This window comes from Anguilla rostrata, chromosome 16, assembly GCF_018555375.3.
Source record: "Anguilla rostrata isolate EN2019 chromosome 16, ASM1855537v3, whole genome shotgun sequence".
Lineage (NCBI taxonomy): Eukaryota > Metazoa > Chordata > Actinopteri > Anguilliformes > Anguillidae > Anguilla > Anguilla rostrata.
In genome coordinates, this window is record NC_057948.1 from 23,805,963 (window position 1) to 23,816,108 (window position 10,146).

Below are 10,146 nucleotides of genomic sequence, written 5' to 3' on the forward strand. Positions count from 1 at the left end.
GATTTAATTGGAGAAAATTGTGAGACCGATAGTTTAACATCATTCAGACATTTTTCTCAGGAACTAACTGACCTTTCATCCTCAAGCAATAGAGACATATACAACAGTGTTTCATCAGCTATGAAAATTAACCCCAAGACTACAAATGATTTTCCCAAGTGGAAGCGTGTATAAAGAAAAGAGTAATGGGCCAATAATAGATCCCTCCTGAGGAATAACATAGTTAATACTTGTTTTTCTGATACAGAAATCCCCAGGGCAACAAAAACATTTCTTCCTGTCAGATATAAATAAAACCATTTCAGATCTGCTCATGAGAGTCCTTCCCATTTTTTAAAGTAAGTGTATCAAAGTATTATCCAGAGTGTCAAATGCAGTACTGAGTTCTAACAGAACAGGAATAGGCACACATTTGTACACAGTGGAATATCATTGATTACCAATTTCAGCACTGGGGTTTGACCAGAAGCCAAACGGAAATTTCTCAAGAATGGTATTTTTTACTGAGAAAGTAATTTAACTGTCTAAAAACCTATTTTTCTATAATCTTGCTTAAGAAAGGCTAAATAATATCAGCACAGTTGGGAAATTGCCAGTCTCCCCCCACCAGACACTGTCTGGAAAACAACTTAAAACAGTTTGGTAAAATCTTGTTGGGGATGAGATTTTATACATAGTTAAAATGTTTTAATAGTTGAATAATTTCATTAAGCATTTGTGTATCAGGTCAAGTGCTTTCATGTCAGCGTGATGGAATCTAAATCTGGGATTGCACAGATTTTTAGTTGTGTGTTATCTAATGCTGCTTATCTTTTCTAGAGGACATATAGAAAACTCCTCACATTCAGCTGAGGAGCTGAGGAGCTCACTGCCAAAATCAGCAGCTGAACTTGGATTTATTGAGCAATCGGTCATAGAGTTTTTTTCTACCCAGGAGGACACAAGCTGAAATGCACATGCCTGACTAGTATAACAGGGGAAGCCAAAACATAGGCTGGGGCTGGGGAAAAGAAACGGAATATCTTACATCTCTACAAGTACTGTCCTGTAGTTCACCATGTCAGACAGTAATGTCACGGTAACAACTGTAACCTGAACTTGCATAACTTTGTGTGATCTTACTGAATGTTGCTGGGCCTCCAATTCTATGCTTTTAATTAGATTATATAATTAATAACCTGTGTTCTACACAGTCAGCTATATCTATCATATTTGAAAGGGCACAATACGTGGCTTTAGATTGCTGGAAGTGTAGGTGCTCTATCGAGAGTCTAGCAACAAGTGACATCATTAAACTAGCTGTGCTCCACTTAATTCCCTCATATTTCACTACCTATATGAAACAGGGAGGTGGTCAGAAGAAAAAAAAAATTATTTGGAGACAATTCCAACAAGGTTTACAATCCCCTTCACAGTTATAATGCTAATCCAACTGGGATGAGCGCCCTCATCACCACTTGTAAATGTGACTATGCTCACGGTTCAGACTGCATGTGCATAGGATCTGTTCTGCTGTTACGGAAATCTCATGCAAATGTCAACCATTGCTGTGGTGACATGCAGAACTACCATCAAAGTAGGTTCCCAGTGAATGTGTGCAGGTGTATGATTGCACATTTGAGATGCAGTCCCTTTCTGTACAAAATGCATTACAGAAGCTTTCCCCAAATAAAAAGAAAAGCAAGCATCATAATGTTACACACAGACATATAGCATTTTCCCCTTTTGATGTTTTAAGTGTTTTTTGAATGACCATAGTGCCAGTGTTGTATAAGTCTGATATCAGGTTCACAAGTGGGTTGAAGATAAATCTGCCAACTTACATTCTGGGGAAAAAAAACTAATTAAGTTCTCCAGAAATTGCTCTGTGAAGACATTTTTAGAAATGTATCATTGTTTTGGATCCAGTTACCTTTTTACCTCTTGCTAGGTATGGCAGCAGTGAATTGGCAGAGATTTGTTGATTCTCGAGAGGAAACATTGAGGGGGCCATAGTTAAAAGAGGACCAGAAAAAGAAATGCAGTGTGCTGAGTATAAACATTCAGAGTTTGAAAGAACGCCACATGCAATATCACCTTCTAAAAATACCTACCCAAAATTGTTCCTGTTCCTGTCAATCATGCTGTCAGACACAAAAATGTGAGAAATTGGGACTGTTTGTCCTTATTTCTAACACCCAGTACCTATCTATCTGTCTGTTTATCTATCTATCTAGCTATCTACTATATCGATTTATCTATCACTCCAATATTTTGACAAGATGAAATCCCTCTAGGAGATGTGACTGTGCATGTTACATTTGTTATTTTAAAGAGATCTGTGAAGTCATTAAAGTAGAGCTGAGGGAGAAGGGCTGAAATGAGTGCACTCATGTGATCCCACTTCTGTGAAATGTTAAAGTTAATAAGAGACCATGGCTGATAGGAAGGATGGCCAAGGCTTTCCTTCAAAGCACCCCCCCCCCCCCCCACCAACCCACCTATAAAAATAAATGCTTCCTTATTACAGATGCATATAAGTAAGAAGGAACACACAGACAGGCTTAGTAAATATATTTCTCTAGCACATGTGATTAACATATTTAAAGGTTATGTGTTAGACAAATTAGAGACAGAAAAAAGTTCCGTATGGCCAATCAGTGTCCCCTAAAAGCTAATTTGCCCATTAAAAATATATATATATGTCCACAATATATATAATCAGTCAGAGATTTTGTTGTTTTACAACTATGTTTATTTAAGGGCTTAGAGATTGTGGTTTTATTATTCCACAAGCTTTTATTTAGTCTGGTTCAGGTATGCTCATTCAGCGTGTGAGACGTGAGTAAGTGAGACTGAGAGAGTGAGCGTGTGAAACAAAGAACAGCTAAAGAAAGTACAGGTAAAATTCAAAGACCATTGCCAGTGACCCCACTGTTTTTCTCCTGCAGCTTAGAGAGGTCCAGCTGCACCCAGCGCTGGCTCTACCATGTTCCTGTTGCTGGAACGACGCCCATGTAGGTCAGGAAGCAAGGACACCATGGGGAAAGCTCAAAGAGAATGAACCATAACAGGAGATAACAGGTGTGAACATGGGTCAGAGTTCATCTGCTAACCATTGTGCAAGAGATCATTCTCTGCAGAATGATGGCTTCCATTCACCTTTAACCTTTTAATAACACACAGGCACACACACACACACACACACACAGCCACACACACACAGCCCTGTAGAAACACAAAGCATATATTTTTTAAAGAACAGCTGTTACTATCACTGTCTAAACACAAATGATTTTGTTTGCAGAATTTTATCAAAATGAAATAATTAAAACTAAGGACAGCAAGAATAATACAAATATACAGTATATATATATATATATATATATATATTTAAAAAAAAAAAAATCAAAGGTGCACATCAGGGAGAAGGAGCATGTGCTCGGGCACCCAGAGCCCCCACCCTGGCATGCGCCTGCTCCAGGTCCCGCTAGCTATTGGCACAGTCCAGAAATGTGGCTTAACCAGATACGCCACTCAAGAACCTGACACTTTAGTTTTCTTTTCTTTTTTTTAAAGAGCAAAAGTTACTGTTCTTTTCTAGAATGCAGACCACCTTCCTGACACACACTGAGTTATCTGGCATAGCAGCAGGTATATAGGTCAGAGCTTATAGTTATTGTAAATATTACGGGACTACACACGTACTGATGTAATCCAGGTTAAATACCTTACTCGAGGGTAACATGGCCGTATCCCATATTAGATTTGTACCTGCAGCCTTTTGGTTACAGGCCCAAAGCCTTGACTGCTGTGCTACTGTAGAGCTCCGGCTCGCTTTCTGAAGCTGTTAAACCAGTGAGTCTGGCCAAGGTGGCAGTGTGTTTGGCATTGTGTATAATTACAATGATACCGGGTAGTTATTTTAATGGTAGTCTTGTTTTTTCGGGGGGATCTAATTGGTCAAATCACTATATATGTCATTGCATGTGCATCACCTAAGATACATTAAATATGTGTCAATGTGTTTCTTGAGTATTGGGTCAAATACATACTGTATAACAAAAAATGTTTAATGGTTGGTCTAATTAGCAGAGGTTGAGTAAACACCAGCCTTCAATGAATTCGTTTGAACACCCCCCTTCATCTCCTGATTAATATTGTTTAATATTTTACTGAGGAAATTACGGTCGAGTGCCTAGCTCAACTGGGGATGCTAATCTGCAACCTCTTTGTTATGAGTCTTTAACAATACTGCCACATGGCTGGACTTTCAACTGCTCTCATTGTCATTCCAGGGCCATTTCACAGAGGGCCAGAAGCACATGGTGCTGCCTTTTATGATTTTCTCTGCTGAAATATCTCATTGTTTGAGATGCACAAGTGAAACTAAACAGCTCTTTTCATCTTTGAATTGTCAGCCCTCCTGTGCTCATGTGGTGTTATTCTGACATTTGGGCCCTGAAGAAACAGCCAAGCAGCGGGTGAAACATTTCAAAGGGAATGGACACATTTTATTAGGAGTGGGAACAAATCCATGACTCCCCATCCCAGCAGAGAGAGGCGTGACTGTAGGGGAACATAAATGACACATGCACACACATATAGTCTCTTCTGCACATACACATACAATCACACGCGCACTCTCTTATGCACACATAACCATACCCACATGCGCACATAGTCTCTTCTGCACATACATATACAGTCACACATGCACTCTCTCACACACACATAACCATACCCACATGCGCTCACAAACACACATACCCTCTTACATAAATACACGAACACTCCACAAAATATACCCACACGTACATACACTCACAGGCGCACACAATCGCTTATTCACTCAAAGACATACCCATACACATATATATTCTCACAGACAGACAGACATGCACGCACACACACACACACACAAATATACGAAGACACACGCAAAAACTCATGAAAAAGTACTGGAGAGTTTCTAAACGAAGGCACATTAACCAATTCATGGTTACCGTAAGGCAAATTCACAGCACTAGGGAACACTTGAAATGCGCTACATTGCAACCCTCAAACAAGGCATCCCTGCTCTGCTCTTACTGGCAGAGAACGGGAGGGGACAAACCAATGGGAAACTGACAGATATCTTGCTCACCTTTCCTTTATCTTTTGTAGTGATGACAAATATTCCTTCATACCAAACTGTCCTGTGTGGAGATGACAGAGCATCCTGGCATCTGTGTGCCTTTGTTTTTTAATCTCCTATTATGAATTAAGATTCATAAACCCATTTAGTCCCTTGATTGAACGAGGGCCCATTTTGCTGTGGCAAGAGCTGCATCTGTGTCGAGCAGACTGCAAAAACAGCCAGTTTCTCATAGGGCACGTATTTCTGGCAGTGAGGGTGGAAAACTCCCATAAATCTTTACTTTTTCACATGGATAATCAACAGCAATGTTGGCTTTTTAAAAACAATCAAATGTCCACAGTCGTATTTGTGTTACTGAAATACAGGGCATAGTACAACTGAATTTATAGTACTACTGTTGACATGTTTGCCTTCTGCTTGCTTGCGAAGCCAATTGACTCACCAATGTGTTTTGACAAAAAAAAACATTAACTGAGAAGAGATACTTCCTGAACTCCATGATAGGTGGAGCTACTGTCACTGATTCAATCACTGAAACATATGAACCACTAAAAAAAGTCTTGCCTTTCTATAACTGAACACGGTGATTGGGTCAAATCAGTGAGTTACTGATAACGAATGCTAGCCCAACATGTTCTATGAAAGTTTGCACTCTTGTTTCTACTTGGACAGCATAACTAGAACTTCTACACTGAAACCTTTAAATACTGGAAAACATCTGAGAACATGTGAAAGTTATGTTGGGTAAAACACTGCTTGTCTTGAATACAAAACATTAATATCCACTGCATGTGTTCAAATGTAAAATGGCGAAGCTTTGCATGATCAAAGAATAACTGCAACAGGCTCAGTGCCCCAATGTCTTGTTTCAGACACACACACCACTTTTCTGTTTTATGAATTATGAGTTTGAGGATGGAATCCACTTTTTCCCTGAGACTTGTATCCATCTCTTGGTCCATGTGATCTTTTGTCAGCTGAACAAACCAGGTGGGTCCCAGAACAGCGTTGACACCTTTTCACAGGTAAACAGCTAGTAGGCTTGCAGCAACATACTGTCAAATAAAATGTCCTTTTTTCCCTTTCTGCAGAATGTGACAGAGGAGAAAGGCCACATGTCCCGAGTTGTTTGATTTTATGGGGTGGGGCATGCAGTTTAGGTGAGGGCATACTCAAATGTTCCTTTCTCCAGCCCTTCCACCCCATCAGCCCAGGTAGAGGATGGCATGCTGCTGTAGGGGTCCAGAAGAATCCGGAAGCACCTGATGATGAGCAGCGCCAGGAATACAAGCAGCATCCCCACAAAGGCAAAGGCCGTCTTCTGCTCCAGGGACAGGGAGTGAGCCATCAGCTCATTCCCGTTCATGGCAGCGAGGGAGTGGTTGAAGTGGATGCTACACATGATGAGCAGCGGGCCTCATCTCTCCGTGACAATGGTCAGTGTTTGGGCGGGGCCACGGCCAGCCTGACCAATTAAAAAGAGAAATGAAAGATGACCCAGTGCTGCTTATGTGAGAGTGCACCTTCACAAGCTCCATAATTGGTGGAGCTACAGTCTCCAATTGATCAACTGACTATAAACCAATCAATTGGATCTGCGCAGCAAGTCAAAGTGATTGGTTCAGATCTGTGAATTGCTTATAACACATGGTGGCTCCACCCATTTTTGGGGTCATGAAGTGTCACTCTAACATTGCTGGTAATTGACAGCTCAAACAGGAAACTACTACTACTACTACTAATAATAATAAATATTATTATTATTATTATTATTATTATAAATAATATCATCATCATCACCATCTTCATTGTCATCATCATCTATTGTGCTTCTAACCAGTGTCAGGCATTAGAGATTTCATGCACATTTAAATAGGCTGATATGCTGTTTTTTCAACAATTATAAAACGCATTGAAAATTTGCTTAAATTGCTTAAAAATGTCGTTTTCATCTGCAGAACAGAACAGGCCCTGCACTGGACCAAACCTGGCCTGGGGACCCTTCACAGGCGTGAATGACAGTGGAGTATAATTTTAAGGTAATGGGATTCTTTATTCCACAGACATCTGTAATGACACTCTCCAGATGGAATCTGTATTAGAATATCAAAACCAATATTATAATAAGCACAGAAGAAACCAACAAAAATGCAAACCGTGATGGTGTGTGCTGTACAACTTAACCCAAAAATGCCTTAAGCTTATTTGCACACTGCTGCCCTTTTTAATTGAATAACACCATAAACACCCACCAATGCCCCCCAAAAATGTCTAACATTTATGACTAAGTATACAATGTAATAACAGGAATATTATGAAAAACAGATTAATCTTACCTGTTGCTCGAAAGCAGCAGCCCCGGCAGCAGCCGGTACTATATTTTCGTCAACAAGGCTGTGACACAGCAGCAATCAGTGAACGCGAGCGGCAGTGCCTCATTAAAAAAATGTCATCACATAAAATCATACGTTCATGAGGAATTTTGTTTATTTTCGCCATAAACCTCGCCTTACGAGCCAGGACACAGCCCGCCCGCAGTCAGCAGGCGCTGAGGAATGAAGCAAGTGCCAACAGACGGAGACGGATGCTGCGTTTATGATGTTTACTGATGATCTGGTCTGGTTGCGAGGGTTGGAACGGCTCACCTTCATTTTGGCCTCATTTCCACAAACCTGTTGCTCGCGATGCCGCACGAGCGCTCTCCTTCCTCCGCTTGCCGAAATTCAGACGGCACAGCGCTGATCCACCCATAGCCACTCTCAATTAGCTGCAGAAGAATAGTCCCCCTTTATGTTTGTAATTGTGCGTTGACTTCCGAAGAGCTCAGCTTCAGTGATTTAAAAAAAAAATTAAAAAGAGACTGACTCTATATTTTAACCTACAGTAACGCGCTCGCCCAACTCACCGGTTGCTTCGGGACCAGCAATCTCCAATGGTATTTCTAAGAGATGCGCGGCTTCTTGCTGGTTGCCTCATTATCATTCAGCCTCTACGCACATCTTTCCAAAAACACGCGCTTTCCGCACTCCGTACGACTGACACTTGCTCGCTTCTCCGGGTCCATCCATTCTCTGTCCCCGGCTTCAGTTGGACTAGCGGAGTCATGGCTGCAGCATGCAATGTGAGTCCTCCTAACCAAACACTCCTCTTTATTTGGTTATTTCCAAAACGACTCTCTGTCTCTGAATTGATTTATTTTAGTTGCCCAGATGGCTGGCTCTGGTCTTATTTATTTATTTATTTTGCGCGTTAGAGATGACACAAGGAGGTACATATATGTTTGTGCACAGAATAGAAATATACACCCAGCCCTTGCCCAGTCTTTAAGTTAAATACAGGCTGTTTTTTAATCCTTTATTAATAGGTCACATAAACAGACATTGGATCATTGTATAAAAAAAAAACAGGATGGCAATGCATGCATAATGGTTGGATAGTGGGTTTGCAATTACAAGATGGTATTGTTGGTTAGATTCCCAGCTGGGGCACTGGCATTGTGCCATTGAGCAAGGCACTTAACCTGCATTACATCCGTAATCTTGCTATATAAATGTAATGTATGCCAAATGAACTTAAACTGTATAAATCCATCTAGATATGTGTCTGCTAAATGTCCAAATTTAACACCAGTTTCTGAATTTGTCCTTCTAATTCGGACTTCTTCATCCTTTTTCTTCTTCATGTTGTATTTCTTCATCTTGAGTTGGAAAATCCAGGTTCAGAAAGTAAAATTCCTCTCCAGTACTTTGTTCCAATAGCCGGGGTTTGCTAATTAGCACAATTCTTCAGTCAGTAGGTAGAACTAATTTGTGAAATCAGCTGGCTGAGTTCATGGTTGGAAGAAACACATGGCAGGACTTTTACTTTCAAACCTTTGGACTTTCCACCTATGCTTGTTATGAAACAAACTGCTGATGTTTCACAGTATAGGTTTGTGTGAGGCAAACACATCTGCCCGAATTTACACTTGAACTCTGTCTTTTCTGACAAAAACATGTTGCAGTGAAAGTATTTTCAAAAATATTACTTTATATTTATTGAACATCCCTTGTAGTATAGGTTTTAGCATAGTAGAATAAATGGTTCTTGAGATTAAGACTAGAAACTTATGTCCCCCACAGTGGACAAAAAATGAATTTCCAGGTCTTATAAGGATATGGAGTTCTCTGAGTAAATATGAGTGCCCAGTAATTGAAATTGCTCATCAGCAAGAGAAAAAGGGTAGTCGGCCATCTGATCCAGCCATGATAGCACCAGTCTTCGCACTGGTATTTTATTATTCTTACATAATGTTAATACAGGTGAAAAGAGATTGGTTTCTTTGATTTATTGCTTTTAAGATCGGATCAGATTTAAGAACAGTCAGGCAGATTTAACTGTCATTTAGGTCCATTGGTGTTTGACCCATTATAAAAGCCATAATTTGTTGTTCAAAGGACATCACTACAATCTACCCAAAGCCTTGATTCTCGGAACTTACGGGAGGAGATAAGAGACTGAATTATTAACAAAGATAAGGAGCTGACCTCTGATGATTGTGATGGCCGAAATAATACATTTTAATAAAATAATCAGTTAATAATTTGTTAATAATTAGTGCAAAATAATAGAGTTACATCTACATTGAATGTAATAAACGTTGACTTGAATATAAAATTGATATTAACAGTAATAAACCTGTAACTGATTAAACATTAAAGATACTGTAAGAGTCCCCCATCCCTGCAATGGCTTTAAAAAAAAATCATATTTCACATGTAAAACTGAGTTCTTGCAAACAATGTTACTTTGAATCAATACAAGTTCAAATGACTTTATTCCTTCCTTTTTTGCTTTTTCATTTTTGAGATAAGATTTCACTTATATTTATTGCACAGTGAAAATGTATTTTTTTCCCCATTATTTTAAATTAATTGAAACATATATTGACTCCATAATGTTCTCTATGGGAAAGGATGGGTTTGCCAATTGATAGTTATTTATTCAGGTTATCCCTGTTAATTGGTGTATCTGATTTAATTGTGCTG